The following is a 17,673-nucleotide window of genomic DNA, read 5'->3' as shown; positions in this document are numbered from 1 at the left end:
GCACAGATATTTGCAGCACACTGAACATAGAAACTGAGAGGACGCCAGCCACGTCCTCTCATGATCATCTCCAATGCACGAGTGAAAAATGGTGGCGATGCGCGGCTCCTTATATAGAATACGAATCTCGCGAGAATCCGACCGCGGGATGATGACGTTCGGGCGTGCTCGGGTTAACCGAGCAAGGCGGGAGGATCCGAGTCTGCTCGGAACCGTGTAAAAAAAGGTGAAGTTCGGGGGGGTTCGGATTCCGACGAACCGGACCCGCTCATCACTAATAAATATATATATATATATATATATATATATATATATACCATTTATTATGCGGCACTCACGGCGGAGAAACAGGACAGGAGTCTTGAAGCTTCAAGGCTCCTGTCCTGTTTCTCCGCCATGAGTGCCGCCTAATAGACGGTATTTGTTTGGGGAAGGATTCTCCCTTCTTCACTTGGAAGGCACCGGCTATTTTACTGTGTTTCTTCTATATGAAGTGGAGTGCCGCCTAACATGCTGCTGTATGTATATATATATATATTTTAAGTGAGATTTCTATACTGTAGCTGTCTAATTCTCAAACAGCAAAGTTGCTCGAACAGTCAGATCACAAAATAAAATATATATAAAAAAATCTACTGCTGTATGTCAGAAAAGAAAGCAAAGTAAACTCTTTCAGGTTCACACATCTACAACCAATGCAAACATATCCAACTTATTGCTCCCTCCGGTGTGATATGTGTTATGCTATTTATGACATTGTGCATTATCACTGCTACTGAATACAATTGAGAATAAAAGATATTGCAAGGTGTAATAGGATAACCAGTGTTATTGCTGGGGAAAATCCTTGGCAGTGTGAGCTACATTTACAGACAATGATACTGCTCACATATCTTGTTTTTTGGCCTTTTGTTATTATTCCTCAGAGGATTCTAGCGGATAAGAAGCTTTTTTTGTAAAATAGGAAACTCTTTCACTTTGTAGCTTTAAACAGAAAACTACAGCTGTTCTTGTCTATTTCTTACAAATAACCTCTCAGAAGAAAAGATGCACAGGTAACTGCAGTATAGTTACAGTCCGCCCCACTCGTATCTAGCACATCTACTACTAGAGACTAGGGGCATAATTCAGACCTGATCGTAGATGTGCTAAATTTAGCACATCTATGATCAGTCACACAGGCGTGGGGGGGGACGCCCAGCACAGAGCTAGACCGCCCCACATGTCAGGCCCGAGCCCCCCGCACAAGTACAAAAGCATCGCACAGCGGCGATGCTTTTGTACTTGAAGAGTAGCTCCCCACCAGCACGGCTCCTGCGCGCTGGCAGGGAGATACCCGTTGCTGTGAGGGTTGCAGCGGTTGCGTGTGAGGTCTAGCAGCCACCGCGGCCAGCCCCCACATGGTCCGGGCACGCCTGCGTTGCCCGGACTGCGCCCCTAAAACGGTGGCCAAATGCCGCCGGCCTGCCCCCTCCCACCCAGCGAACGCCTCTGCCTGTCAATCAGCCAGAGGCGATCGCAGGGCTGAGACGGCCGGCAGCTGTCTGGCATGCGCAGGCACCGCATGTGCAGTACAGACCTGATCAGCTGCTGTGCGAAAATGCACAGAACCGATCAGGTCTGATTTAGGCCCTAGATGTGCCCACGAATGTTCCTGCCCATTGCACAGCCAGGAGCAACAAGTAAAATGGGGGGTAATTCCAAGTTGATCGCAGCAGGATTTTTGATAGCAACTGGGCAAAACCATGTGCACTGCAGGGGAGGCAGATATAACATGTGCAGAAAGAGTTAGATTTGGGTGGGTTATTTTATTTCTGTGCAGGGTAAATACTGGCTGCTTTATTTTTACACTGCAAATTAGATTGCAGATTGAACACACCCCACCCAAATCTAACTCTCTCTGCACATATTATATCTGCCTCCCCTGCAGTGCACATGGGCCCTCATTCCGAGTTGATCGGTCGCAAGGCGAATTTAGCAGAGTTACACACGCTAAGCCTACGCCTACTGGGAGTGTATCTTAGCTTCTTAAAATTGCGACCGATGTATTCGCAATATTGCGATTACAAACTACTTTGCAGTTTCTGAGTAACTTCAACCTTACTCTGCCTGTGCGATCAGTTCAGTGCTTGTCGTTCCTGGTTTGACGTCACAAACACACCCAGCGTTCGCTCAGACACTCCCCCGTTTCTCCAGCCACTCCTGCGTTTTTTCCGGAAACGGTAGCGTTTTCATCCACACGCCCATAAAACGCCGTGTTTCCGCCCAGTAACACCCATTTCCTGTCAATCACATTACGATCGCCGGAGCGATGAAAAAGCCGTGAGTAAAAATACTATCTTCATTGTTAAATTACTTGGCGCAGTCGCAGTGCGTATATTGCGCATGCGTACTAAGCGGATTTTCATTGCGATGCGATGAAAAATACAGAGCGAACGACTCGGAATGAGGGCCATGGTTTTGCCCAGTTGCTATCAAAAATCCTGCTGCGATCAACTTGGAATTACCCCCATGGTGTTCTTTTTATGCTTTATACAAACTCCCAAAATATTTGTATTGTAGTTGTGTAGGCTTATTTCCTAAGGAAGCTGCCTCTTTATTGACACCCTGTCACACTCCTCAGTGGCAAACGCAGGATTTCTAGAGGGGGGCTTCCAAATGTAATTCACAGTCTACCACTCTGCAGAACATGGAATACAGTATTAATATGTAACACTGTAGATGGTCTATAGTATATACTGAATCAAACATTTAAATAACATAAATGAGATAAGTGGTCATGAAAAGGTTAAACATACTATAATAAATATGCAAACACAATGGAACCAGTACTGCACTTTCTAAGCACACATTCTCCCACCTCATGATAAGGCTCCTGTCTCTCCTTCCTGGTAGCTACTCTCTGGTCCAGTGCACTGATTGAGTACTCAGATCCACACACAACAAACTTGATAGAAGAAGCTGCTACAACTGGGCATATGTAGCAGCTCTGCTCTGTCTATTAACTTGCATGATGTGGCAGCAGCTCTAGTAATCATATTATATACCATTGTTATTGTCAAAATTTGAGCCACTTGCCAAGAGAAGGGGGTTTCCGGCCAACCGGAAACCCCCCTGCTTTTGCCTATGCTCCTAGTTTCTTATTACTCTGATTGTCTGACTTCTAGAATATAAGGAAATCTCCAGAAGGGTGGGCAAAGATACAGGACTTACAATTGCTCCGTCACATTGCTGGACCAGTGTGGGTGCATGCGAGAGGAGGATGTGAGCAATGATATAATGGCACTATGGTCGCCTCCCATCCAAGATAGCTCCCGAAAATCAGGACATCTGTCTGAAGTCTCCTATATCTGCTGCAGTCCCCTGTAGATACATAGAGGGATACTTATTATTTTTCAGAGCCCCCCTCCCCCCAAAACACAGGTTTCACCTAATATTAATTGTGTTTAGGAGCTTAGTGTGAGTCTGATGTATGCATCTGGTTTGTGGGAAGTCTGAAAAGGAAATGTGCTTTCATTTCATTATCTACTGTTACAGATACAGTATTTGTGTCATTATTGGATCTGTGCTAATACTTATGTATCTTGTTTTTGTCATCAATCCTGTTTCCATTAGCCATTATATTCCACCTTTCCCTGCCATTTAATAAATATGATGAGATGGCCTTTACAAAACTGATGTATGTGCTGTTTCACATGGAAGATTGCCCTATGTACTGCCACTCATTATAAGAGGAGAAAATTTGGGTGAAGGTTCTGCGTTATTGATAAAAAAGGAATTGCGTGAAGACACACACATACGGTACATAACTGCATGGTATTTTCTGGGGAGCCAACAATGGGTTGTTACCTACTGTATAAATGTGAAGGGTTCATGGCTAAGTCACCATGGAGTCATGCACTAGTGTCCCCGAAAGCTCTAGGCCAGTGATCTCCAACCCGTAGCTAGCGAGCTACCTGTAGCTCGCCGTAGTATTTTCGGTAGCTCACAGAGCGCAAGGGCTTGGGCAGTCACTGGCACTCCTCCTCCCTTCATTTTTAATATGGTGCTGGCCGTCAGCCAATCAGAGCTCGTGGACCAGCAGTGGCGGCACCTGATTGGGTGCCGGACCGCGAATTTTGATTGGCTCACTTACTGGCACCATATTTTAAATGCCCGCCGCCGCCGGAGACTGTCACCCTCACTGCAGCCACTCTCCGGACTTCACAGGTGAGGCGCGCTGCGCTCTCCTCCCCTTCCGTCCCTCATACAGGAGGAGCAGCACCGGCAGCAGTAGAAGAAGCCAGCAAGGGTTAGCATTTTATCTGGCGCTGCAGGGGGAATTGTGTCTGGCACTGGTGGGGGCATTGTATCTGGCACTGGTGGGGGGCATTATTTGTGAATCTGGCACTGCTGGGGGCATAATTTGTGTATCTGGCACTACTGGGGGCATTATTTGTGTATCTGGCACTGCTGGGGGCATTATCTGTGTATCTGGCACTGCTGAGAGGCATTATTTGTATATCTGGCACTGCTGAGTGGCATTATTTGTGTATCTGGCACTGCTGAGGGGCATTATTTGTGAATCTGGCACTGCTGGGGGCATTATTTGTGTATCTGGAACTGCTGGGAGGCATTATTTGTATATCTGGCACTGCTGAGGGGCATTATTTGTGTATCTGGCACTAAACGGGGGGGCATTACTTGTAGTTGTGAGTCCACACCCACTTTTGTGAGTCCACACCCACTTTCGCAGGAACGCACGCGCATTGTGGGGAGGGGGTAGCTCCTTCAGAGGTTTTATTTTCCGAAAGTATCTCACACCCCAATTAAGGTTGGAGACCACTGCTCTAGGCCATCCCAAACCCTCTTACTTCTCCCAACACGTGCACTGCCGTACTCACACACTCACAAAAACCGGCACTGTCTCACCTGAATTTTGACATTTGGGAGACTAAATCAAACAGTATTTTAGGAGAATAAATGTATATGTAATGAATAGAGCCATAGTAAAATGGTAAGAGGTTGACCTTTAATGTCATGCTTACAGATTTATTTATTTTGAATAATGTACCTTAATACAAAGATTTTCCTGCCCCTCCGTTTGTCAAAGCTCACTTTTATTTGTGGAGGCTTTGATGCACACTGGACGCATTGATATGCTGCAGTGCAAAACCAAAATGTTTTATAGTATCCATGCAGGGCCGAAACTAGGATTTCTGTCACCCGGGGCAAGGTAGTCATTTGACACCCCCCCCCCCCCCCCCGCAAAAAATAAATAAAATTATTTTACAATAAATAAATAAAAATAATAAAATAAAAAATAAATAAATAAATAAATGAATAAAAATATTATATATGGCACAGGTCCCCATTTTACACAGTACGCTGGCACAGGTCCCCATTTTACACATTACGCTGGCACAGGTCCCCATTTTACACAGTACGCAGGCACAGGTCCCCATTTTACACAGTACGCTGGCACAGGTCCCCATTTTACACAGTACGCTGGCACAGGTCCCCATTTTACACAGTACGCAGGCACAGGTCCCCATTTTACACAGTACGCTGGCACAGGTCCCCATTTTACACTGTACGCTGGCACAGGTCCCCATTTTACACAGTACGCTTGCACAGGTCCCCATTTTACACAGTACGCTGGCACAGGTCCCCATTTTACACAGTACGCAGGCACAGGTCCCCATTTTACACAGTACGCTGGCAAGTGTCCCCATTTTACACAGTACGCTGGCACAGGTCCCCATTTTACACAGTACGCTGGCACAGGTCCCCATTTTACACAGTACGCTGGCACAGGTCCCCATTTTACACATTACACTGGCACAGGTCCCCATTTTACACAGTACGCAGGCACAGGTCCCCATTTTACACAGTACGCTGGCACAGGTCCCCATTTTACACAGTACGCTGGCACAGGTCCCCATTTTACACAGTACGCTGGCACAGGTCCCCATTTTACACAGTACGCTGGCACAGGTCCCCATTTTACACAGTACGCTGGCACAGGTCCCCATTTTACACAGTACGCTGGCACAGGTCCCCATTTTACACAGTACGCAGGCACAGGTCCCCATTTTACACAGTACGCAGGCACAGGTCCCCATTTTACACAGTACGCTGGCACAGGTCCCCATTTTACACAGTACGCTGGCACAGGTCCCCATTTTACACAGTACGCTGGCACAGGTCCCCATTTTACACAGTATGCTGGCACAGGTCCCCATTTTACACAGTACGCTGGCACAGGTCCCCATTTTACACAGTACGCTGGCACAGGTCCCCATTTTACACAGTACGCTGGCACAGGTCCCCATTTTACACAGTACGCAGGCACAGGTCCCCATTTTAAACATTACGGCAGGTGGTGGGGAGAGGGAGGGAGAGAGAGAGAGAGAGAGAGGAAGGGAGAGGGGCTGACTTACATTTGAAGCGGTTCTCGCCGCTCTTCAGCCGCCTCTCCCTCCTCGTCTGCGCGGCTCCGGGCTCCCCCTTCAGTTCTCCCTCCTCCGGCGGGGTTTCGTTGAATGACGCGTTTGCGCCGTGACGTCACGACGCAATCGCGTCATTCCGCGAAACCCCGCCCCCCGAGCTGGGCACTCGGGAGAAGGGGGTTTAAAAGTGCCGCGGCGGTGTTTGGGGGTCTCGGCGCCCTCTCCAATCCGGCGCCCAGGTCGCCTGCCCCCCTAGTCCCCCCCTAGTTTCGGCCCTGATCCATGGAGTGTGCTTTGGAAATTACCTCCAGTGTTGCCCCTTGCAATCACTTTATGGGGGTAATTACAAGTTGATCGCAGCAGGATTTTTGTTAGCAATTGGGCAAAACCATGTGCACTGCAGGGGAGGCAGATATAACATGTGCAGAGATATAATCCTGCTGCGATCAACTTGGAATTACCCCCCATGTGCATGCAGTTGTGTCATCTGCTCCCTATCTCTCTGTAATGGCCACTAATAGAAACATATACAGTACTTGCTGAGAATTTATTTTGGCCCTGTACTACTAGGTGGATCATAAATTTGTTTATACATGTCACACGCAAAACACTCTCATACACCTACAGTACACGTGCCACTGAAACCACAGAGATATTAATTACTGGAACCCATTCCCTCTCTATTCTGCTACTGGGAACACTGAATGATATGACCATCACATAAACTGAACTAGACACAAGCACTGAAACACTCTGTCAGTGCCTGTTAAATGTTTTGTAACTGAATGGATTGTGTAGTTGTGTCACTTGAGTCTTTTCTGTCATTCTGAGCAACACCTCTGTTAGTACAACACAAACTGAAGTACAGCTACTGTTTCTGTCAGTGTTAATCTCACAGCTATCCGTTACTACATTTCATATCACAGAACCATTGGCTGTCATCACCAATCACTGAAATATGCAGGTGTGTCCCTCAGTGTCATACATCTACCTGTCACTGAGACATGCACTCATTTTCCAATCTTGCTGCAGCTGGCAGACACATTTGCCACAAACTGCTCTGTACAACCAAATATTTTTCATAACTGTTTACCACAACACTGATTTGTTTACATACTTGATATAATTCCTCTCACTAGCATTCCTTATTATCAGGTAGGAACCGCAAAAATCACACAATATAATAAGAATATATATATCTACTGTATGATGGTGATATTTCAAGGAATTCATTGATATATCATGATCAGAACTGATCTACAGTCTACAGTATGTTCAGATTTATACAAAAATTATGATATTATACAGTATACATAAATGAAGGTAATGCCATGGTCCAAGAAATAGATCTATGGTGATGTAGATGAAACGTCACTGTAGATCCAATTATTGGACAACCGTGCTATTATATTCATTTCTCTTTTTCTAGAAAAATCACAATCATAGATGTGCATTCTTATAATTTTTTTGTTTTCATTGTCTATAATCAGAATGAACAGTACTACTCTTATTTAATTAAAATGAATAAAAGTTGAATTCCGGTTACTGCATGGGAGAGTGAGCAGCTTCCCTCCTCGGCTCCGCTCCGCACGCTAGCCCTTCCAGCAAGCACGCTGTCCGCCTCAGGAAAACACTGCACCCGGTCTCCACGGAGGAAAGAGGAACTGATGAAGAAGTTTTTGGCTGCGCCCACCGCTCCTAAAATACCAGCACCGCCCCAGCCGACACGACAGGAGAAGCGCCGGGGGGAACACAATATGGCGCTGGACGCTGACAACGTCAGGGGTGTATCTAGGGGTCCGAGCACCCCTGGCAAAGTAAGGGACTGGCGCCCCCCCCATATTTAAAATACATTCTAATTAAATAATAATAATAATAATAGTGTGCCAAAAAAGGGGCATGGCCACACAACAGTAACCCCACTTCATATTACATCACACAGTAGTGTCCCTTACTCACATTACACCACACAGTATTGTCCGTTATTCACATCACGCTACACAGTAGCACCCTTTATATATATTACACCACTGAGTGGACCTCGGAGCCGGCCAAGCAGGGACCAACCCGGCATCCCGGCGTGGATGCCCGGCAACGACCACAGAAGGCAGCAGCGGCAACCACTGTTCTTGTCTCTGGGGTCCGGCACTGCTCCGCAGTCCGCACTACAATCAAGTAACTCTGCAATGGCTGCTGGGAGCTGTAGTTTTGTAGAATTACTGTACTTGATTGTAGTGTGGACTGCGGAACAGTGCCAGAGAACTTGGAGACAAGAACAGTGGTTGCCGCTGCTACCTTCTGTGGTCATTGCCGGGCATCCCTGTGAATGGGGGACACAGTGAATCTACCCACTGGCTGTGGGTGGCACCGCCGGGTGGCGCCCCTCCACAGCTGGCGCCCTTTGCGAGTGCCATCCTGGCCAATAGGTAGATACGCCCCTGATGCCGGTTAACAAAAAAACAATCGCTGACCCCTCTGTTGCTGCGGGGGAGAACCTTTCTGGTAAACCTGCTTGTTCCTCTTCATATGAGGAGATGGTGCTAGCGATTTAGGCCACCATGACACCTTTATTGCAGAAAGCGGTGTTTGACATTACTGCGCCGATACAACACCTGGCTGACAGAGTCTCTGAGGCTGAGCAACATATCAGTGATAATATGGATAACGTTGCAGGTTTACAAAAGTCTGTCTCTGCCTTAGTGATAGAAAATATATGGCTGGCTGAAAAGTTAGATAATATTGAAAACAGAACCAGAAGAAACAATTTAAGGATAATAGGCTTGCCAGAATCGCTGAAAGGGACTTCTCTGGAGCAATTTGTGCATACTACACTCCCCAAACTGCTGCATATTGAGAGAGACTGTGCTGATATTGTTATAGAGCGGGTGCATAGTTTAGGTGATAGTGCTAAAAACCCTTCACAACGTCCTAGAGTGGTTATTTTTAAGACCTTGAATTACCTTCATGCACTTGCTATTTGGAGAGCATCCCGTAAGTATAATCCTATACAATGGGAGGGACATTCTTTGCGCATTTTTCAAGACCTTTCTGCGGAACTTTCTAGACTGAGACGTGCTTTTTCTCCAATATGTTCAACTCTTATTAAAGCCAACCGTGAATTTATGATGTTGTACCCAGCTCACCTGGAATTTATAATGGATCGGAGTTTTCTGATTTCACTACTCCAGCTGATGCGGAAGCATTTCTCAGGGAGGAAGCTGCAGAAGGAGGCAATGTGGATATGTCTCAGGTTCCAGATGAGTGAGGCACCTTGGACTATTACAGTTTAAGGATAATTGTTTCCTGGGGTGTGATACACTACACTTTCATGTTGATAAAATGACAGTTTTATAAGATCTGTAAGGATAATTGTTTCCTGGGGTGTGATACACTACACTTTCATGTTGATAAAATGACAGTTTTATAAGATCTGTTACGGTTTATATGCTATACCCATTATTTTTGTGTTTGCTTGTTATACCACCCTGATTTCTCAGGGATTATTATTCTATAAGTATAATGGCTGGGCTGGAGAGCTGGAGCCAAGCCGCTCCGTCTTTTCCTGACATTATTATAACCGAGTTCAGTGTTTGTGACCCTAGTGGTGCTAATGCTGAATTCTAACTGGAAGTCCTCGAGGAGGACAATTTATCACTGCTCACGATTGTTATGTTGTTTAGTGTTTTTATTTTTTCTTTGTTTGGTTGTTTTTTACTTTATGTGTTTTCCCTACCAACCCCCTCCTAGATCTTGTTCATGAGGTACGGTGATTGGTATGGGTTTTGACCCTTACTATAAATATGTCTCTCAAGGTTGGTTCACTTAATGTTCGGGGTATACATACTGTACTCCTGCCAAACGTAGGCATTTGCTCACTTATTTAAACAAACATGCTGTGGATTTAATTTGCCTTCAGGAAACTCATTTAATGGCCGATGAGGTTAGAAAATTAAAAATGTTAGGTTGGGTGATACTAGGCTCTGCTTCACATAACACTAAATCCCGCGGAGTGGCAGTTTTGGGCAAAAAACCATTGAACATTCTGGTATCTCATATGATTTCAGATGTGTAAGGTCGTTTTATGATCATTAGTCTTGCTTTTAATGGTATGGTATTTCACCTGTTCAATGTATATGCACCAAATGTATATAACAAATCCTTTTTCACTTCATTGATGGCAAAGTTGCATAATTTTGACCAAAGTTCGTTAATAGTCTGTGGTGACTTTAATTTAATTTCCTCTACCTTCCTGGATAGATCCCCCCCCCCCCCCCCCAAAAAAAAAAAAAAACGTCAGCTTACGTTACCGACAATAGGTATCACCTTTTTCATTAAATCTCTTAATTAAGTTGATACATGGAGGGTTACACATCCTACAGAGAAAGAATACTCTTGTCTCTCCTTGACCCACAACACCTGGTCTAGAATTGACTATATATTAGTGGCGGAGCCACTATTCCCCAAAGTAGCCTCAGTTGATATGGAACCCCCAGTACTAGCAGATCATGGTCTGGTCTGGATGGTTTTAAATTTCAAGAGGTCTGAAGGCTTTGTCCTCACTGGAAATTCCCTTCACATTTACTGAAAGCAAATGGGTTTCAATCTAAACTGGAGAATTGGTGGAAGGAGTTGCCTCTAACCCGATAGTTTTTTGGCTTGCTGCAAAAGCTGTTATACGGGGAGACTTAATGGCCTATAACTTCCTACTTAAAAAACAGCGTAATGCCTCCTATCTTGAACTACAATCTAATCTCTATAATGTATTCCAAGCTTATAAACTGTCTCCGTCTCTAAAACATAAAACCACATATCAAACAGCTAAAACGCATTTCTCTGAATTACTACAATTAAGTGGTGATAATTATCTTTTTAATGTCAATTCCAAATTTTACAGATTTGGTAATAAGACCGGCAGGCTTTTGACTAATTTGTTACAGGGATCTAAGAGCCAGTCAGTAGTTCACCCCCTGTTAAAGGACGATGGGTCCCTCACTAACTCAGATTTGCAGATCACAGAGGTTATGAAATCCTTTTATGAGGATCTCTATTCTGCTCCTTTAGGGACTGCTGAACACTCTCCTTCTTCCAAGACTTCTGAACCCCTACTGTCTTCTTCCTCTTCTTCTGCCTTTTGGGATTCACTCCCACTTCCTCAACTGCCAGACTCTTTTTCGTCAACACTAGTAGCCCCAATAACTACTGCGGAAGTATTAGCAACTATTAAACAACTGAAGCTGGCCAAATCTCCGGGTCCCGACGGCTATGCAAAATAATTTTACAGATTGCTCAGTTCGCATATTGCGCAGACTTTAGCGGCCTGTTTTAATAGCATAATTGAGAAAAAGAACCTCCCCCCTCACTTCTCGGATGCCTTTATCAAAATTTTACCAAAAGTCGGTAGAAATCTTAATCTTCCGGAGGCATACAGACCTATTTCATTATTAATCTCCGACTATAAACTCTTTACTAAAATCCTAGCTGAAAGAATGAAGCCTATATTACCGCTTATAATCCATAAGGCTCAAACGGGGTTCATTACTGGAAGGCATTCGGTAGTGAATGTGAGGAGAGTCCTTGCTGCGATTCAACAGGTTACTGCTAATTCTGCCTCTCATCCCCCCTCTATTATAGTCACATTAGATGCGGAAAAGGCTTTTGACCTTGTGTTATGGCCCCACCTTTTCCGTAACTTAAAAAAATTTGGTTTCCCCAACCAATTTATTGATATTCTCCGTATATTATACTCCACCCCCAAATCTCAAGTGGTGTGTAATGGAATCTTATCTTCGGCCTTTGCTCTTAGCAGAGGTACGAGGCAAGGATGTCCATTATCGCCTCTTCTGTTTGCCATTGCTATAGAACCCCTGGCGGTTGCTATATGTTCTTCCCCCTTGATTGCAGGAATAAGAGTTGGCTCTGAGGAATTGAAAGTGAGTTTATTTGCGGATGACACTCTTATATTCCTGTCAAACCCTCATCATTATCTGCCTGCTTTAGTTCAATTGCTGCAGTCTTTTGGAGCAGTCTCGGGATATTGGATTAATATGTCCAAATATGAAATTATATCACTGGGAGTGGCTACTTCGGACTTCTTGAAATATTAACTGTACCTTTTTCAATTGCCCTCTCTCAAATTAAATATCTGGGCATACAAATTTGTTCTTGTCACGATCCGGGTAATTCATCACCATTTCTTACTTTCTGACCGTCTCCTGAGACTGGCCCAGCGCTCCAAGCCTGGATTCCACCTGCGCTGTCTGCGTGCAGCATGCTGTGTAACATGGCCTCAGTCTCTCACATGCTAAAGTTCAAACAGACTTTCCCTCCAGATTCTAACATGGGCACAGCCATGTTTGGATTCATCACATGTTGCTTTACAGCCTATCAGCTGCACTCTGGACTCTGCCTGATTACACAGCAGCTGCACTCTGGACTCTGCCTGATTACCCAGCCAATAACTGCTTCCCAGCTGGTATAAATATCCTGCATCAAGGCTGCCTAATCGTCAGTGCTTTGGTTGTCTAACCTGTACACATGTCTCTCCTGTTTGTGGATTCTACTGCTTGTATCTCCAGGTATTCCAGCTCCTGTGATCCAGCTCCACTAAGAGACCCGCACCTGTTTCCATCCTGCGGTGCAGCCTGACTGCTGCAGTGTCCCAGCATTGCTCCTGATTACTCTCCACGATCAGACACCGGCTTCCTGCTTCCAGCGTTGGTCCTGCTTCGCTTCCATCCTCCAGCGGTGTCCTGGTATCATTTACAACTTCATATTGCTGCAGCACCGCTCTCCATACTCCATAGCGTATTTACCACGGCCTACCAGCTTTTCCACAGTACTCCTGAGTCGCTGGTATTCCGCTAGCGGTGCTCCATAGTATCTTCCGTTTTCTTCAACGTCATCAGCGGTATTCCTATATCGCCTGCATCAGTGATCAACCTTCCATTGAACCACAGCATCCATCGATGCTCACCATCGAACTCTAAATCTATAGTGGTGAGTTCTGCACACCTTTTCATTCATATCGGTTCCATCCGGTATTCTCTGCAAATTACCAAGTACCATCTACGTCTGTGCATGTGTGTTGCTCCAGCCTCTGTGCACCATCTGCTGGGCAGTACCAATTTTACCTCTCTTCAGCGGTTAGCTGTGGCATATGGACTTACCATCTCCAGTTGTGGCAAGGACTCTGTGATATTCTGTTCTGCAAGCCACAGCACTAATTACCCTGCGCTTCTAGGGACTGTACTGTAACATACCATTGCACATCTCCTGTGACGCTTTACTTATCAAAGGTGTTTATAAGCTGTGTGTTCAATAAAACTGACTTTACTTTTTACAACTTCATTGTCATGGTCACGCCTTTGGGCAACTGGTACAAGAACTCCTGTATGTCAAAGAACCTGATACTACCTCCCCGGTTCACTTACACGTCAGCCCCTACATCTCAGCCCCCCAGGTCAGCCTCATCCCTCAGTTGTAACAGTTCTAACTTAAAACAGTTGTATTCGGCAAACTTTATTCCTATAATCAATAAACTAACTACAAATCTTGAGGCGTGGAAGGATTTACCTCTCTCCCTTTTGGGGCGTTTAGCTGTCATTCACTCCATTATATTCCCTAAAATATTTGACTGCATGCAGATGCTCACGGTTGCTTTATTATACTCAGATATCAAAAAGATGGATGCTTTATTTTCCAAATTTAGTTGGCAGAACAAACGACCAAGGATCTATAAAGCTAAGCTTATAACATCTAGGAATGAAGGAGGGTTAGGTTATCCCGATATGAAAGCATACTCACATGCGGTTTTCTTTAGGTACATTCAAGCATGGATATTAAACAAGTTCCACTACACAGATCTCTGGATACAGATTTTTTTTCTCCATATTCGCCTAGTACCCTCCTACAGTCTCCATATTCCCTTATACCGGTAGAGTTTCGCAATCACATTCTGTTTACAGACACATATAAATCCTGGATTGCTATTAATAAATATTGTAGCAGTAGCCCAGACAACACTCACTTTATCCCCTTATGGGGTAACCCCTCTTTTCCGCCTTCTCTAACAAATCCGTGGTTCAAGATCTGGCGATCTAAAGGGCTGGATGTATCTTGCAAGGTTTTTGACCCAGGCGGCTACGTAGCCTCCTTTGATATGATCTGCCAACACTTTCTGATACCCAAAATGCATTTGTTTATGTATTTACAAGTACGCCATTTTTTTACTTCGAAAAAAGCATCCCCTTCCTTGTTGAACGGACAAGTTATCACTCTATCGCAGGTCAATTCTTTGGAGACGTTATTTTATTTTCTTACACACAAAGATTATAGAGTGAAATATTTATATAATTTATTCATTACTTTGGCTAAACATGTTCAAAGGGATATATTGTTATCTAAATGGAAGATAGACATTCCCTCACTGACAGTTATATCAGATTTGACAGAGTCATATTCATTTTCTTTAAAAATATTAAATTCTGCTTACTTGCAAGAAGTACATGTACGTACCTTACACAGGGCATATATCACCCCACATCAGCGTAGACATATGGTCAAGGATGAACTTGGTTACTGTTATAAATGTAAGGCAGCTAAAGCGGATTTCATACATTACAAACTTAGACAGTTTTGGTGTAAAGTGGTACAATTTATTAATACTATGTTTAATCTTCGCCTATCTCCAGAATCAGCCGCATGTCTGGGGATAAGATTCTCAGCATGGTCTCTAGGCAGGGATAAGAAATGTATTCTTCCTTTGTTAATTACGATAATTACAGTAAGTGAAAAATGTATCTTACTTCATTCGACAAAGAAAACCGCTCCTAGGTTTGCGGAAGTAAAATATAAACGTATTCAATTTTTATATTACGAGAGGAAATATGCTTGCCTAGATCTTTCCCTTGGAGCTAGGAAGTTTTATCGTAAATGGGTTCCATTTATTGACACTCTTGAATTGGAGAACCAACGACATATATACAAAGCTTTTGACAATTTTACCCCTTGAACTGCTATTTTGACGATGTAATGAAATACAATACTGAAATTGTACTCGTTAATAATATGGATCGACCTTTACTATTTAGGTTTTTTCCCCTTTCCCTCTTCCCTCACCCCTCTGTCTATATTTGTTGGGTTAAGTTTGTTCTGTTTTAATTGCTATTATGTGTATGGTCAGATTTCACGATATTCCTAATATTGATCTTGAAGATTTCAAACATGGTTCACACTTCTGTTACAACGATGGGAAACTATATTCTTATGATCGATATGTTGGAATTGTTATTGGATATTTCCCATTCCCTTTCTTTCCATGTTTTACTAAGGAATGTCTTATTGTGTTATCTGATATTGTATTGTAAGCTTACTTTATTTGTATTGGAAAAATTCAAATAAAAATATATTTAAAAAAAAATGAATAAAAGTAAAATTTTAAATATTTTCTATTTTTGAAAAAGATCCCCACAAAAGTGTATTCATTGTTTTTCTTTTACTGCATTTGAAAACTTGCACTTACTCAAAGGTGCACCGCCAACGCATAACATTTTTATACATTTTAAAAGTTGGATATATATTGTTGATTTATTTTACTTTAAATTATTCTATAACACTGGTCAGAAAGTACTCCTGCCAACAGGGCCGCCATTAGGTGGGGGCTGCCAGGACTGGAGTACTGGGCCCGAACAGAGAGGGGGTCCTACTGCCGAGGATTGGCCATTGACCGCAACAGTAGTTTTCTTGGTGGAGCTCTCAGTTTTGAGTCGTCATAAGCAACTTACACAGGTCCAGACGTCTGGTTTCCACTCTTTTTAGAGGTGCGGATCGTGTTGCTAAAGATGAAGCTATCTGTAGCTTGGCCTTTAATAGGATTAACTGAGCCAGGGCAGTCAGACTTAATCCCCTGCTGTAATGACTTAGGGGGACATGTACTAAGCAGTGATAAAGGTGGAGAAGGGAGCCAGTGGAGAAGTTGCCCATGGCAACCAATCAGCTGCTCTGAAAACTTTTAAAGTATGCAAATAAGAAATGTTACATCAATGCTGATTGGTTGCCTTGGGAAACTTCTCCACTGACTCACTTCTCCACATACAGCTGCCTTATTGCACCTATTTTTTTCTTCTTTGCATGATGTGCTGTTTGGGGCCTATTTTTTAAATCTGCCATCCTGTCTGCCACTGCAGTGCCACTCCTAGATGGGTCAGGTGTTTTGTGCCGCACACTTGTGTCACTTAAAGTCATCCAGCTACCTCATTGCACCTCTTTTTCTTCTTAGCATGATATGCTGTTTGGGGCCTATATTTTAAAAGTGCCATCCTGTCTGCCACTGCAGTGCCACTCCTAGATGGGCCAGGTTTTTGAGCTGCACACATGTGTCGCTTAGCTAAGCCATCCAGCTACCTCATTGCACCTCTTTTTCTTCTTTGCATGATGTGCTGTTTGAGGCCTAGTTTTTAAAAGTGCCATCCTGTCTGTCACTGCAGTGCCAATCCTAGATGGGCCAGGTGTTTGTGCCGCACACTCGTGTCACTTAGCAAAGTCATCCAGCTACCTCATTGCACCTCTTTTTCTTCTTTGCATGATGTGCTGTTTGGGGTCTAGTTTTTAAAAGTGCCATCCTGTCTGACAATGCAGTGCTACTTCTAGATGGGCCAGGTGTTTCTGCTGCACACTTGTGTCGCTTAGCAAAGTCATCTAGCTACCTCGGTGCAACCTTTTGGCCTAAAAACAATATTGTGAGGTGTTCAGAATATACTGGAAATGAATGTTATTGAGGTTAATAATACTGTAGGATCAAAATTGCCCCCAAATTATGTTATTTTTAGCTGTGTTTGTGTTTTTTTTTAAATTATCCAGATCCAAAACCAAAACCTAAAATGGTGGTTTTGGCAAAACCATTCCAGATCCAAAACACGAGCAAGGATCAAGATCCAAAACCAAAACACAAAACATGAAAAGTGCCCGCCGCACATCTCTAAATTTAATATTCTGTGGTACAATGTATGTGTAGTTGTATATGTTGGCTTGCTCATGCCATTTTCAGTATCTGAATGTTGTAAATATTGCATATGGTAATTGCTCACAATTCTTGTTCTGCTTTTAGGACTTGCCTATCAGCTACTGCATCTCTGGTTTTCTAGCAATATAGTTGCTCTCTGACAGGGCTTTTTATATAAACGAGCAGCAATGCAGCTGCAATCACTTTAGTGATTAGGAGTTCTTCCTTCCTGGCTGCACTGAT

The sequence above is a fragment of the Pseudophryne corroboree genome, chromosome 8 (genome assembly GCF_028390025.1).
Source record: "Pseudophryne corroboree isolate aPseCor3 chromosome 8, aPseCor3.hap2, whole genome shotgun sequence".
In the NCBI taxonomy this organism is placed as follows: domain Eukaryota; kingdom Metazoa; phylum Chordata; class Amphibia; order Anura; family Myobatrachidae; genus Pseudophryne; species Pseudophryne corroboree.
The sequence above is the reverse complement of the archived record's forward strand: the minus strand, read 5'-3'. Positions refer to the sequence as shown.